The 14,502-nt window shown below is 37.9% G+C and overlaps 1 protein-coding gene across 6 annotated transcripts in view; it reads right to left on the bottom strand.

Annotated features, from left to right (window-relative positions):
• The window catches only part of SIPA1L1 (signal induced proliferation associated 1 like 1), a 200,600-nt gene that overhangs the window by 109,485 nt on the left and 76,613 nt on the right, over positions 1–14,502 (bottom strand). For 2 of the 6 annotated variants that reach the window (XM_058027400.1, XM_058027405.1), the window contains exon 1: positions 9,064–9,149. The exons of the other annotated variants lie outside the window; for them this stretch is intronic. The gene's annotated coding sequence lies outside the window, so the exon portion shown is untranslated. Of the gene's footprint in view, positions 1–9,063; positions 9,150–14,502 lie in introns of those variants that run through there. 6 annotated transcript variants of the gene reach the window in all.

The raw sequence follows: 14,502 nt of genomic DNA, 5'->3' as shown, positions 1-14,502 counted from the left end.
TAAGCCTGAATCTGAGTACCTTTTACAGGAAAAACAATCATATACAACACACATGCTGCTGTCAACTGAAGATCCCTAGCTTCCTCATGAAGGTTACTTGAGCATTTCATACAATCTTACGTCGCTCTCAGCATTCTAGGCACAGAACATTCCCAAGCTGCTCAACATGCAAAATCTATTAATTGAACACTCCCAACCCAAACAGCTAGCTCAAGAATTAGATATGCAGATTCTTTAAACAAAAATTCTCAGTAACATTTCAGGGTTTCTGATCCCGAGTAAAGAATTCTTGCAGACTTTGGAATAAACAGCATCTATTGCAAGGCACTTGGTCTCCCTTCCAAGCAGTTGAAAATGAAAGGAATGTTGTTTATCATCCTAAAATAGCTCTCAGTTAAACACTAAAGTCATCACCATTGGTGAAAAAGAAAATTTCAGTCATATAGCACTTCAAATTTATCTTTAAAATATTGCCCATTACACTGGTTCTTCCTGCCACTGTATCTTCAGGCTTGACATGCATTTAAAATTCCTCTTCCCATGATTTCTCAATTTCTCAGTTTCATAAAAATATCTCACATCTCCTTGGAAACCTGAACACAGCATAACAAAGACGGCTAGCTCTAATGCTCAGAAGCAGGTTAGAAAAACAACTGCATTCCCTTGCTAGTTAGGATAGGGTTCAACACTTCATTTCTCCTCACTAATGTATCTCACAAGAAGATGCCTCTCTCCCCACCATTAAATTTCCTACTTGTCTTCTCAGTCACGGCCCCAAATCCTACCCACTTCCTCACTACTAACCTGCACTCACCTTGAGGTTTCATGAGTTTTCTAAGCCTCTATGCAGAATATTGTAAGCTATTTAAGGAGGGTGGCAATGTCCGAGCAATACTTCACTAATACTCCCCCTGCAAAACTGGTATGAATGAAATGAATAAAAGCCCCTTTTGCAGAGGTGTTTTTAATCTTCATCTACATCAGCTGGTTTCTATACCAAGTGCTCTTAATTAGCACAAGGTACCCAAAAAACCCCACAAGTTTCTATTGTGTTCTATGCACAGCTGTAGCTGCCACAACCACTGGCCTGGGAATTGCTGTTTAGATAATAAGGCTGCTGGCTATTAACAAAAGCCAGCATTCCACCATCCCAGTTGGAAAACCTTTTAAGAACGACTCTAGTTGCTGTAAGAAACAAGGAAAGTACTGCTTCTCATTTTGGATGTAGGATTTCTCAGGGAAGCATAAACATCCTCTGAGCCCACCAAAAGGGGCTCTTGCCTGCAGTAATGTTTCAGGTTTAGCCAACATTGCCCTTGCAAAGCCATCTTCACCATTACAACTCAATTTAAAGCAAAAATTCTGAAGGTATTTCCTAGATATTAGACATTTTCAAAAGAATAAAAGTCCTCTCTCCCAAGAACTAACAGTGTTTTCTCAGTTGAAACATTGCGAGAAACTGGAATTATCCAGTTACTGCCATTTAGTTAAAAGCCTTACAGAGACATAACCCAAGAATAATAAGCAGCATGGAAATATCAATGTGAAGGGGGAAATAAGAAGACTGAGATTTCCCCTGCCCCACCAAGACAGAAAACAGCACACAAAAGGTAGAAAGAAGTTTCTCCCCAGAATACTATAAGAACAAGAGATTATGTTCAGCCAAATGAAAACTGACAAGTTTACCATCAACAAAAAGGGCTGCCTCTTCATACCTCTACCTAAGGAACATAATGCTAAGGATATGGGACTGCAACCCAAAAGTTTAGCAGCATTGAAGGGAAGCATTGAGGATAAAATTATATTGTAACAAAAAATATTTGAATAACAAAGAGCTAGAATAGATACCAAAGTCTCAGTCTTTTGACACAAAAACTAACAGGATCGCAGAGATACACCCCAGAGTATATTACTGTCATAACTGCCTATCATAGATTTTTTTTTCTGCATCATCATCCCAAGCATCTGTTACTGCTCCTAATTAAAGAACAGATGGTCTGACCCACTATGGCAATTCCTATGACCCTATATTTATCAGCAGGTGGGGAAATTAAGTTTTGAGGTCTGAAGCAGCAAAGAAAGATTAAGAACAGATAGCTAAATAGGTCTCAAAGCCATCTGGTATACCACACTTACTGAAAAAAAAATTTTTGAAGATTTCATACATGAATTGTCCACAGTCTCTGTACAGAGAAAAACTGACTTCCACAAACTCCACCAGATGCAAACTTGTCTCAACCCCAGAAAAGCAGACACTATCAAGATAGAGTCCTTTTTCATGTTAAACTAGTGAAGCACAGCTATTCCAGCTGTACAGCAAAATTTGTGGAAGTGAAAGTCAGCATGTTGACATAAAAGTTAGAGTTCATTTTCAGTATAACTTTCTGATAAGATCATGGCATACACCAGTAAATAAAACAAGGAAAATAATGTAAACAAAGGAAATAAAAAGCCTTAAAAGTGTTAGAGTTGAAGGTTTTTTTGCCTATATGTTTTAAATGTGGGTAAAAACACACAGGTGAACTGTGGAAAGCTGCATTCCCAAATCTGGTAAAAAAAAGAGAAGACAGCTTGAAATAATTAATCTGCCCAAGAAGAGGATGTGAGTGAGACTGATACTGACCAATGAGGCAGGAGTAACTCATGAAAGAAAGTACAGTTCCTTAAGTGGTACAAAAGGGAACTTCCAGTAGTATATGCCTGTCGGGTTTTGGGGTTTTTTAATACTCTATTGGAGAGAAATTTAACTGGATGAAAAGTTCTATGTTCATGAGTCACAGGAACTTCTGATGAGCCTACCTTCTGAAAATGTGTGGGATCAGGCTCAATACGTTGCCAGAAAATACTATTATTGAACCAACATAAATGAAAATTTGCTTTTCCATGTAGAAACAGTGATGGGAATGAGCTAATACACATTCTTAAATTAAGCCACCTGTTGGAGACCAAAGGAACAAGGAAGCTGGTTAATGGGCATGCTCTGTGAAGACAAGAAGGATGCTCCTCAGCCTAACTATGAAGCAGGATTAATCTGGTAACAGCACCCGGTCAAAATGAGAGGACTCCTCCCAGTCCATGCCAGCAAAGCACCTCCTCTAGAGCAAATACAGCACTTTGAGCATTTTAAATTAATCTTAACTTTCTCTAAATTAACAAGACAGAGGCGCTGATTTCTTGTACATGGAGAATTTAATGAAAAAAAGCTCCAGAAAAATCGCTAAAAAGAAAGCTTCAGTCTCGAATATATTCTTACACTGCAGATTTCAAAGATGGAGAAAGGAAGGCACTTCTCATTCCCATCATCTCTTCCCTCTGGAAACATGAACATCATTAAGCTGCATCACAGAAAAACTGCCCACAACTTCTTGCATTTGTTAGCTCATAAAAATTTCTGCACTTCAGACGGGAAGGTGGGCTCCAGCCATTCATAGTGTTTAATCCCATTTATCTGCCTTTTCTTAAAAAAACAATTTTCACCACAATCTTGGAAATTATTTACAGATCTATGGTTTTTAGACTGTATATTAATAGAGCCTGAAAATACAATACTGAAAGTTATTTTCCTCTCCCACTGCCATTTACGTTTTTAGTCCAATATAACAGTTATTATTCTCCTAACATTTTAAAACCTACTTCTAACACAACTAAGTAAGCTGTGAAATGCTGAACTTTTGTATGACTGTCACTCTGAAGTGTACTCTGAACACATGAAAAACTAGATGTGACTGATTTAAATCAGTCTCCCCATCATGTGGTTACCTGACACACTTAGGAAAGCTACAGCTTCTGTGTTGAAGTTCATCAGGGTGTCAGCTAAAAAGCACCATTCACAGAATCCTTGATCACTAAAGAATAACTTTCCTACTGCATATGTAAATTAAAACACCCCAACTAGAAGAAAAATACATTCCACTCTGTGAAGCTAAGCATCTCCTTTGTGCAAGTGTGATGGGGCAGAGGGAGGAACAAAACAAAGATAATAACATTTGACTTCAATCCATTAATTAATTTCTTTAATTGAAAAATATTCAAAGATACTCTTAAACATGGAAAAATTGACATTGAAAAAACAAATAGAAATATTATCTCAAAGCACCTTAGGAGAAAGTGAGTTCAATACACACAAATGATAGCAATTGAATATATGAAAACCCACTGTACTGACTACGTTAAACCACTGCCAGATATAAGATATCTGAATACTCAGATATAAGGTTAAGACACTTCTCCATTTATCTTGTTATTTACCAGGAATATTTTTACTTCAGGACTGATCTCATTTTATAAGTTGTAGGAAAAAAGACACTAGACATTCTGAAGTATTTCCTACACTGGATTTATGATTTGACATTTCACAGCATGGACACACAGCTCTGTACCTATGCAAGCTGAAGAAGATCCTTGCTTCAATCCAACTGGTTGCCTACAGATTTCTGTATTAATCTAAATACATCTGCATTGAAGTATTGAATTATTGGATAGTATTAGAAAAGACAGGCCTAATAAAGCCACCTTTCTGAAATTAAGAAAATAACTCCAAGTGAGCTTTAAAACAAAGTAAACAAATTTAATGCATCCTAACCAGAAAATTTTAATAAATTCATAAAAAGGGAACTGTTGTGAAAAAGTAAAAGCTGTGATTGCAGATTTCAAGAGTTCAGTGCAGTTATAAGAAATTGAATGCCCTGCAGCCATCACAGACTCCCCTTTGAAGCCAAGCACCTGACAGCAGACTACGTTCTCCCCCCCATAAAACGTTCTCAAACTGACATGTCTACCACAGTTCTAAAGTTACCTAGGACACAAGGAAATACTACAGATGTAAACAAGGAAAATAAACACCGGCAAAAGGGGGAAAAACAAGAAGTATGCAGCATGTTCTTTCAGGCAATGCTTAAGAGCCTTAAAAATAAAATTAAAGCAAAAATCCATACAGCAATAACAAACTAAAAAGCAACATCAACCACATTTATAGATCTTCCATTTAGTATACAGATCCCTGTGTGTTAATGGGATGTGTCCTGTCCCTTCTGGGTTTTTTTTAAGGCTTTCAGAGGTTCTCCTCTTGCACAGACCAAATGCATTCTCATTAAAACATCCTCTTATGCTAAAAACGTTGTGTGAATTTGCATTTGAAAATTCTTACTGTCTCTCAAATTTGCACTAGTCTCAAAGGGTAAATTTTACATATGTTTTATATCACAGTTAAATAAAAATATTGCTCAGGTGAATTAAGACCACAACTCTGTTTTAGCCTACATCTTACTGCATTTGCAATTTTAAAGAATGAAGCCTTTTATGGCTACATTTTTACGCATAAAATATTTAAAAGAAGTTCTCCAATTAAAATATTTTCCCTATGGATATGGTAATTTTTAATGTGTACACATGAAAAGAGCTGTGGTGATATGTTGACAGGCACCTGAAAGACAGTGACAGCAAGTAGTCCTTCATTAAAAAAGAGCAAAAATTAATTTACAGTGATATGAAAATATCCATGGAACAGGAATATTTGGTTATACCTACTTAGAATCACTGCACATCTGACTGTCATAATACAATGATGAAGTTGCTTTCATTTTATGTAACATTTTAAAATGCTGCTGGTAAGGATCAAGGAAGCACATCAGGTACAAATGCTCTTACTGACCCCTGCTCTGAGTGCTTGATATAAACCTCCTGTATTCAATGTCTGCAAGTGTTAAATACAGCTGTAAGTACTGAAAGTCTAACAACAGGCAAAGCAGATCCACTCCAAAACTGAAAACTTTCAAACCTCTACAGGAGGCTGACTGGGAAAAAAATCTTACCAAAATAAACCTTAAAGTAGCAATTTTTATTGGCTGTTGTATAAATATCTTTCTGAAACATTTGTTGCAAAAATACCTGCAAATTCCTACATTTTTTTTAAAAAACAAACTGTAACTGGATGATTAGATGAAACTGATGGTAAGAATTAAAACTGGGAAAACAAAATAGCTTTGGTACAAGTAAGTACAGATGTTAACATAAAAGAGGTGGAAGCAAAAAGCTCTCAGTTTTTGTTGCATGCACTTTCAAAAATTCTTTTGTAAAATCATCTCTTAGTTCAAAATCCTTCACATAAATTATTCCCTATAGCTGTACATCTGAAAACCAGATCTCTTAAAATACTGTGAAGTCTCTTTATAAAAATATGAGCAATTAAGCCAATAATTAAGGCTTCAACTTCTGTGTCCCTCATGGCACGGGTGGGCTGTTTTTCTCCAGATGGGACAAAAGGTCCACGGATTTGTGTGGGGCACTTCTATTTTTTGTACGTTTCACCACTGGAAGTTTATGCCATCTGCATTTGTCATTCCTTCTATATACCAATAAAAGCCTGATGAGAATTTTAAAATTTCAATTATATAGAAAGCTATGAAGGTTAGAACTGGCCTATTTGTGGTACCACAGATATGAGCATGAATTTCTTATACCTGGCTTTCATAACCACAGGACAGTTCTCTCTCAAAGGATTGTTAGTACAGATAATCCTTTTTTTCCCATTTCCAGTAGTCTACAAATGATTCTGATTTTTAGAGAGGCCACCTAGATGCAGTTTTTAACTACAGGTGCTCCACAACCTCTTCAAGTTTCTTTTTTCCTACAGTTAGATTATAGTAGATGGAAATCCTTCCTATCAGCAGATGAGGCCCTGTTTTTAGTACAAGACAAACATTTCTTCACTCTTTTTCCACATGAAACTCAGTAGAAAAAACATCCACTATTGATTAAAAGAAAAACTCATTCACACAATTCTTTCCAAAGATTAGCATATGTACAAAACCACAATTGGGTAAAAGTCATTACTGAAAGGAAAGGACAAAAATATCATACAAGCACAGATGGCTCAACACAAGCAAGAATCAATCCATTGCCACTGCAGTTCCCAACACCTTCACATTCAGACCTGTCTTCCCTGTCACAGCACAGGGGATGTAGGGCTGGTACTGACTTGTGACCCCCAACCCCACAACCCCTCCCAATTTAACAGCCCAACAGCCTTCTGCACCCCACTTTTCTTCCCCACCACAATTCCTATAACGCCAGCTGAAGCAGCTTGTGTCTAACCCAACTCCCTCCTTCCAAATTTGGCCTTTCTCGCCTCCTGCTCCCCCTTGCCTTAGTGTGGCTTTTGTGGCTTTCAGAAAGAAGCAAGCTGTAACCCGAAAAGGTAAAAACCCTCCTCCAGTGCATGCTGCATGTCCTCAGCAGGCCCATCCCCTCACAAAAAAATTCAAGACCCGACAGAGGGGTCCTAGCAGGAAGACTCCTCCTGAGCACACAACAATTTGGAGATACATACATCACAACACCATGCAAAAGGATTATGGTATTAGACACAGCTCTCACTTTTTATGGTACTAGACACAGCTCTCACTTTTCCCTGGACTCCCTCAAGTCCAGGGAATTCAATACTTCATCTGAATAGTCCCCTAAAATGTGCTGCACCAGAGGATTTCTGAGCATTATCTTACAGCAGGAGAATAAACAGCTGACTTCTACGCTTCCATATGTTTCTGCCTACAAAACAGCACTGTGTGTGTGTGTGTCTGCTCTCAGGGTGTCTAAAGGCCTCCCCAATGATCTATCCAATCTGTGTGAGGGACAAAAGGGACACTGGCATCTCTGAGGCCACAGAACTTGTGCTGGGGGCCCACTCTGAGCCCAGAGCTGCAGTTTAACATTACAGCTTCAGCCCAGTTGGCAGCTGGCCATTGCCAGGAACAGGGAGACTGAACCCTCCCATCTCCATTCCCATCTTCTTTATTTCTGGCCTACAGTCATCTCCTCACATTACAGGCACACTCAGCTTCCAAACCAGCAGAACAAACTATACTATATCCTAAAGATTTTAAGAATGCATGTATGCCTTCCAAGTAGGAGGAGAAAAAGCAAACACAAGCATATACAAAGCTCATGGCTCAACTAAACTGAAATTAACCTGCTTTAGAACCTTCAAAGGAATGTCTCCTTGTAAGGACAAAATACATCTAGGGGCTAACTTACCCCACAAATTCCTGTTGAATAGCTATTTGTGAAGGTGTTTATTTCCCTGAAAATGCATTTCTAAACTGGGGAGAAAACTCTCAGAATATCTCTTACTCAAGCTGAAGCAAGCCTTGTTACAAACATACACAGTCCTTTATCCATACTGTACCATCTGACATTTCACTATGAGTTTCAGAATAAAGACAAAACACAATGTTTAAGGAACTGGTTAATGTATAGAATGTCTCCAGAATGTAAAACTCCATATTTCTAGAAAAGCTCACAACTGGCCTCAACAGTATTCTTATCTGAAGAAACAAATCTACAGTTCAGCAATCCCAGTAAATACCTACTTCCACAATTTAACATTAATGACAGATTTGAGTGAAAATAAAGGCCTCACTGGATGTCTATCTTCATAAACCAAGGTATTTGCACAGAAATGGATAACCATACCCCTGTGAGGATGTAACTAGTTTGAGACAGATGGCAAACAAAGTTAATAGGCAGCTTAAGTCCCTCCATTTTCCTCCTCCTCAAAATTTCTAAGATAGAAAACTAAATCAATCCCTTAACTCTTTTCCAGTATGACTCTTAAAATCCAGAATGGAGCTTCTGGCTTTGCTTCCAGTACTTATTCCCAAAACACAGCTGTAAAGTATAAAAATCAATTAATAATGTTTTGATAAAAGACAGCTCATCCAGACACTAGACAGGACAGATTCACTATTCTGATCATTAAATAAAACATTCAGAAATCCCCAGAGACTTATTTTTCACAAATGTTGACAGACAAGTACTGCTTTTATCATCAATGTCTGAGCTTATAACAGAAGTATACTATTCATTTCAAATGACCAAATGAAAAAGAAAGTAGTTTCCCTTGAGCATCAATCATTATTCTCAATTACGAATCATGAAAACCATACTATGTACAAAAAGCAACCAGTTTTTAAACATTTGAGACTTCTCTTCACACGCACATTCCTATTAATGCATTCCACTAATTCATGTTTTTAATTTTATGTTCATAGAAAAATCTCCACTTACAGAAGAATGGTTCCTCTTGAAAATACCACAGGCATTTGAAGGAGGACACAGGTAATCTCTCTTCAAAGAAGCAGCAGCTAGTAAAAATGAAACAAAATATAGAGATAAAATACTCTTGTTCAGGTTAGCTAATTCAAGACCTAAATAGCCAACGAGTTGGAGAATGATATTCTTGAGAAAAAGAACCTTCCATTGACAACACCTGCCACAAAATCCCAGCAGTATCAAACTCCTCCGGGACAGCCTCAGCGCCACAGGCCGCGACTGCAGCACGGGGCAGAGCTCAGGGGCCTGAGCACACCCTGCCAAGCCTCACCACTGTAATAAACTGGGAGTGAGGCAAAACAAAGCTCCTTCACCAAACTTAGCCACTGGAATAGTAACCTAAAATGAGTGTGTAAAATCTGTCCAAGCTAAAAATCTTTGACAACAAAAGCTTGAATTGGGACGGCTCCTTGACAGTACAACAGCCCCTCTCTAACTTGCAGGTGATGGGACTGCTAGAGTTATTCACCTAAACTGCAGACTAAGCAAAATAAAATACTGGGTGTTTTTCCTGCACTGTAAATCCCAAAGCTGACTGATGAGTCAAGATATTGAAACTAACATTTCCAGAATGATAGTTAAGACAAACCATCAGCCTGCGCAGATTTGACTTGCAACACTACAAGCTACAAACCTCAGAAAATTAAAGACTCACTGATAAGCAACTCTTGCTCTGGCTCAGCAAGGAACATAGGTGTAAGCAGACAATGCAAAATATGCTACTTCCATTCATGAGGCTGTGTCACTTAGAAAAAGATAAATTTTAGGTAGTAAAACCTAATCCCAACACAACAGCTTCAAAAGTCAACTGCAGGACAGTTTTTCCAAATGCATGAGAACCAGTACTGCAACACCAACACCAGCCATCATTAAATATTTGATTATCTGAACTAAGAAAAACATCTAAGAGATGCCTTCTGTCTTTAACAAGGAAATACCAAGCTGCATGTGCTGTGCCCTGCACCTCACACTTCATGCACTCTCCCACTATTCCTGGGTGAAAGACCCTGAAGCAACCATCAAATCAGCAGATGGGAAAAGCCTGGACCACACCTTCCAAAAAGACAACAGTTTAAAAGAATTCAGTGAATTAATCTGTACGCCAAGCTCAAGATTTTTGTTTTCCCATTTGCAACTTCTATTGTGTAAGCTGCCTATTTTATACTCCAGTGGCTTTCTGTTTTGGTTTTTAATTTTAAATCTGCTTGGGAGATTCAAGGAAACAGAACAACTACAATTTCAGTAGCACACTTAATTATTTCAACAGCTGTTCGTAAGTGAGATTAATTCCATTAACAATGGGGAAAAAACATAAATAGAAAAGAAAACCCACCTTCACTGAAAAATGCAACTTTCTCCTAAGATCAGAGACAGAATTCTGTTGATTTAGGTCTGGCAATTTTTATTTTTAGCACATATCCTTAAACTTCCTTTCCAATTAAAACAGGGAAACTAATATAAAACTCTGATGCAGAACTACATTGTCAGTCCTCCAGCCATTTGGAATTATTTTCTGCCTGTTTTCCACTTAAAATGCCTTCCCAGACATGAGAGATTAAACAGAAGCTCATGTGTCAAGCAGAAGTGATCACAAAACCTACATGGAAAAAACCACTAAACCAGATTGAATTTGCATCTGTTTTTCTTCCATTCTTCTTTAATGTCTTGAATTTACCAGCATAGTCTATTTCACAGAACTAAATAAAGGCAGAGATAGAGTACCATCCTTTGGAGCTGAGCTTTTGAGTGTGCTGTTAGAGCCGCATAATTGGCAGCACCAGCAAAGGATGCTCAGTGCTGGATCAGTAATTCACTACGAAATTTGTTAAACAGCAACCATTTAGAAGAAAAGTCAGAGATTTCTGCCTCACCTCTGGTCTCCATGGCTTCAGTTCTCAGCACATGTAGCTGCATTACGGTTATCTCAACAGACATTTTCAAGCACCTTCCTCCACTAAATGGTTCCAGCCAGGAACAAGGGGAAACCTTATCAGCAAGACAGCCTCAAGGCCTATGTTACAGGGTACATTTAGAAGATACCTAGCAACACTCTTTGTTCCTGAAGCTACAGCAAGTCTGCTCAAATGACAGATATAGTACAACAAAAATAGTCATAAAAGCCATTCGTTTGTACAGCACTTTATATCTTCGCAAGCCAAGAACCTCCTCTGTGCTCTTTTATGCTGTTCTGACTAAGGCAAAAGACCTTTAAGTCAGTCCTAGTCTTGTCCAAATAGGAACTGCAGAAAAACACCATACACACAAGTAGGTGGGTTAGCAATACCAACAGAGAATTAGCTATTCCCTCCAAGTCTTCCTGAGTGAAATACCAGTCCAGAAGAGCTCTGCAAGGTGTCTCTAGGGGCGGGGGGCTACAAATCACACTACCAATATAACAACAAAGGACAAGCATCATCTCTCTAATTTTGAGAAATACCAACACTGCTCTCCAGTTCATTAAGAATGAGTTGCTTAATGGCAGCTTTTCAATAGCATGCTGGCTTGGACAGCCCACACATTGATTCTGGATTTTACCCAGGCTGTCAAAGCCTGCAGAAATAAATAAAATTGTGGTGGCACATACCAATACCAATTGTACAATCTACAATACCAATTGTAGAATCTGATCTAGAAAATGAGGGACCCCAATACTCTAAAGCTCCACAAGGAAGAGGCCAAAAAGTTAGCATAAAACACTCGAAATAATTCTCCTTAAAAAAACCCAAACCCATGTTTGAATTGGAAAAATTAATGCATAGTTTAAGCCAGCTACTTACAATAACGTACACTAGGATATATAAAAGAACTAGTCTAAATTATTTCTAAGGTATTACTGACTTGCTTTGAGGACCAGTAAGATAGGGATCCCAGAGCAATATGAAATAGGATATATGTCTCATAGCAATAGTAGGGAAGTGGGAAATTACTTAAGTAGCAAGACAAACAATGTAATTCTGATGCTTAGAAAGATTCAGATACATTGCCGGGGAAAAAGAAGAGTGATTTAAGTTAGAGAAAGAACTGATAGCCAGGAAGCCTCAAAACAGTACAGTGGTCTCTCTTGGGTAAATGTCTTACTGAAGTAGCAGGTGCAGCTTATGCAAGTTCAACTACTGTTCAACATCACCTGGAGACTATAATTCCAAAATAATTAGTGTAGATAATGGTAACGACTGGAAGATTCACTTCCAGAAAACCAATGGCTGAGTATAAAAAAATAAGCCAAAACAGAAAGGATTTTGGGTTGGTGCAGCTAGAACTTGACCTGTAGCAGATTTTGTTTGGTTTATTAATTTTGGTGATCAAACACAGGCACCCTTGAAGAATCTACAAACGACACCAAACTAGGGAGGTGGTGGAGAGGGGGAAAGGGGGCAGAAGTTGAAAGGAATATGAAGGAGATGATCCTAAGTGAGCTTAAGAACTCACGGATTCTAAAACACACTTGATAACATCCATGTAAAGTGAGAGCAAAACCAAATACCGTAACTCTGAAAAAGATCATTAAATAAAAAAACTACCCACATGCAGAAGCATCCATACTAAGAGTAATAAAGCAGAAAAGAGAAGCTATACAGGATCAGAGACTAAAGAGTCATAAACCTGATATTCATCTTGAAAGCCAAACACAATTTGAGAAGGTGGTAAGACTACTGATCACATGAGGTTAAGCTGTTTCAAGTCCAGTCAACACCATTGTCCTAGCATTGAAATACCACATGCATCATTCTTGTGTATTCTAAGGAACAAATCCTGAAAATCTAGTTCTAAGAAGACTAAAAAGAGATTGATAACAACTGGAAGAAAAAATCCTTTGTCTTCTCACTATAGTTATCTGACTTTCCAAGAGGTGTCTTATCTATAGTAAATGGGAAAAAAACCCCAGTCTTTATGAACTCATTTCTATGATTTATTTTAGATGACAATGCACATTAAAAGATTTCTCCTTCCCTTCACCTTCCCTCCACAAATAGAAAAATTCCTTCCAATTTCAGTCTCCTCTTTTCTTGATCTTCTTGTAAAATTAACATGGAATTTTTAAAATAGAATTGATTTCATACTCAACAGTACTACTGATATTTGTACTAGTTCTACTTGGCAATTCACACTTTGCAATTCATTTTTAATGCAGTTAAAATTTAAAACAAGGTTCAATGTGAGGATTTTTTCCTTCCAGACAGCAGTTGCATTCTGACTCCAGCTGGTATCGTACCCTGTGTTTACGCCATTAATATAAAACAATTTAGACTTTACTAACAGGTGTGTATGCACACGCTTATTTTGGGTCTGTCACACGTGTATTTTAGGTTTGATTTTATTTTTCAGCTGTCCTGTGAACGAGCAATAAAATTCTAACTCATACTTGACCAAATCCAGTACATATTTACATCAGACAGGCTTCAAGCAATTACTAGAGCTGGAGTGTCAACAGCCCATACTGAAATATCACACCATCTTTCAGCCTTTGCAAAAATCCAGACTTCCAGAAATGCTTGTTTAGATTTTAGACAACCACCACGCCAATGCCTTCAGCAACATTCTTTCCTGCCAGAAATGTAAGGCTAGTACATTATTCACATATACACACTAGTTTCTATGAATCCATGTATTGAAACTGAGTGGCAAACACACACACACCTACAGCAGTCAGAAAGCCACAAACAGGCAGCATTCCCCTTTTCCTTTAAAAATACATATGCATATTTACTAGTTCAGAGATCTAAAAGCCACAATTACATAAAGCTGTCTGAAAACCCAAGACTCCTTACATATCATGTGAAAATATTTGCTGAAGGATAGAACAAGACTTTGATTACACCTTCAGGGCTATTCCACATCATCTGTGAGACCAGACCACGAGACCTAGGTCCAACAGTCACACATAAGGAATGCAAAACTCCTCCACTTGCAGAAAGAGTACCTGCAGTACTGCAAGAGCAAAGGAGGCAACCACTGGCCTATGTACAAAAAAAAAGTGCTATTTCTCTGATACGATAGGCAAAAGGCAATGTTTTCACTATGCACTAGCTCCCATTTTCAGAAACAGAACTCAAAACATTCCAATTACCTAACTGGATGCATGGCAGATTTTGTAAAGGTTTAAAAGCAAACCTCACATTTGCATTTAGAGAGAAAACAAAGAATCTGGCAAACAAATTAGAGAAAAACATTCAACAACATAGTAAAACAAAAACATGTTAGCTCCACAGATTAGCATATCCACCTGAACAGGGCAACATTATTACAACAAAAGGGAGGTAAATACTACTGAAAATCGGGAATAGCAATGATTTTACCATTGCCTTACAGAGGGCTGACCTCTCTCCTAACATTGTATTTTCCATCAGGAAACAATTCCTAAAACTATTTGTGTCCTACATTTTGTTATTGTTT

The sequence above is a fragment of the Melospiza georgiana genome, chromosome 6, assembly GCF_028018845.1.
Source record: "Melospiza georgiana isolate bMelGeo1 chromosome 6, bMelGeo1.pri, whole genome shotgun sequence".
Taxonomy (NCBI): Eukaryota; Metazoa; Chordata; class Aves; order Passeriformes; family Passerellidae; genus Melospiza; species Melospiza georgiana.
Note: the sequence above shows the minus strand (reverse complement) of the source record. Positions and strands in the feature narration are given on the sequence as shown.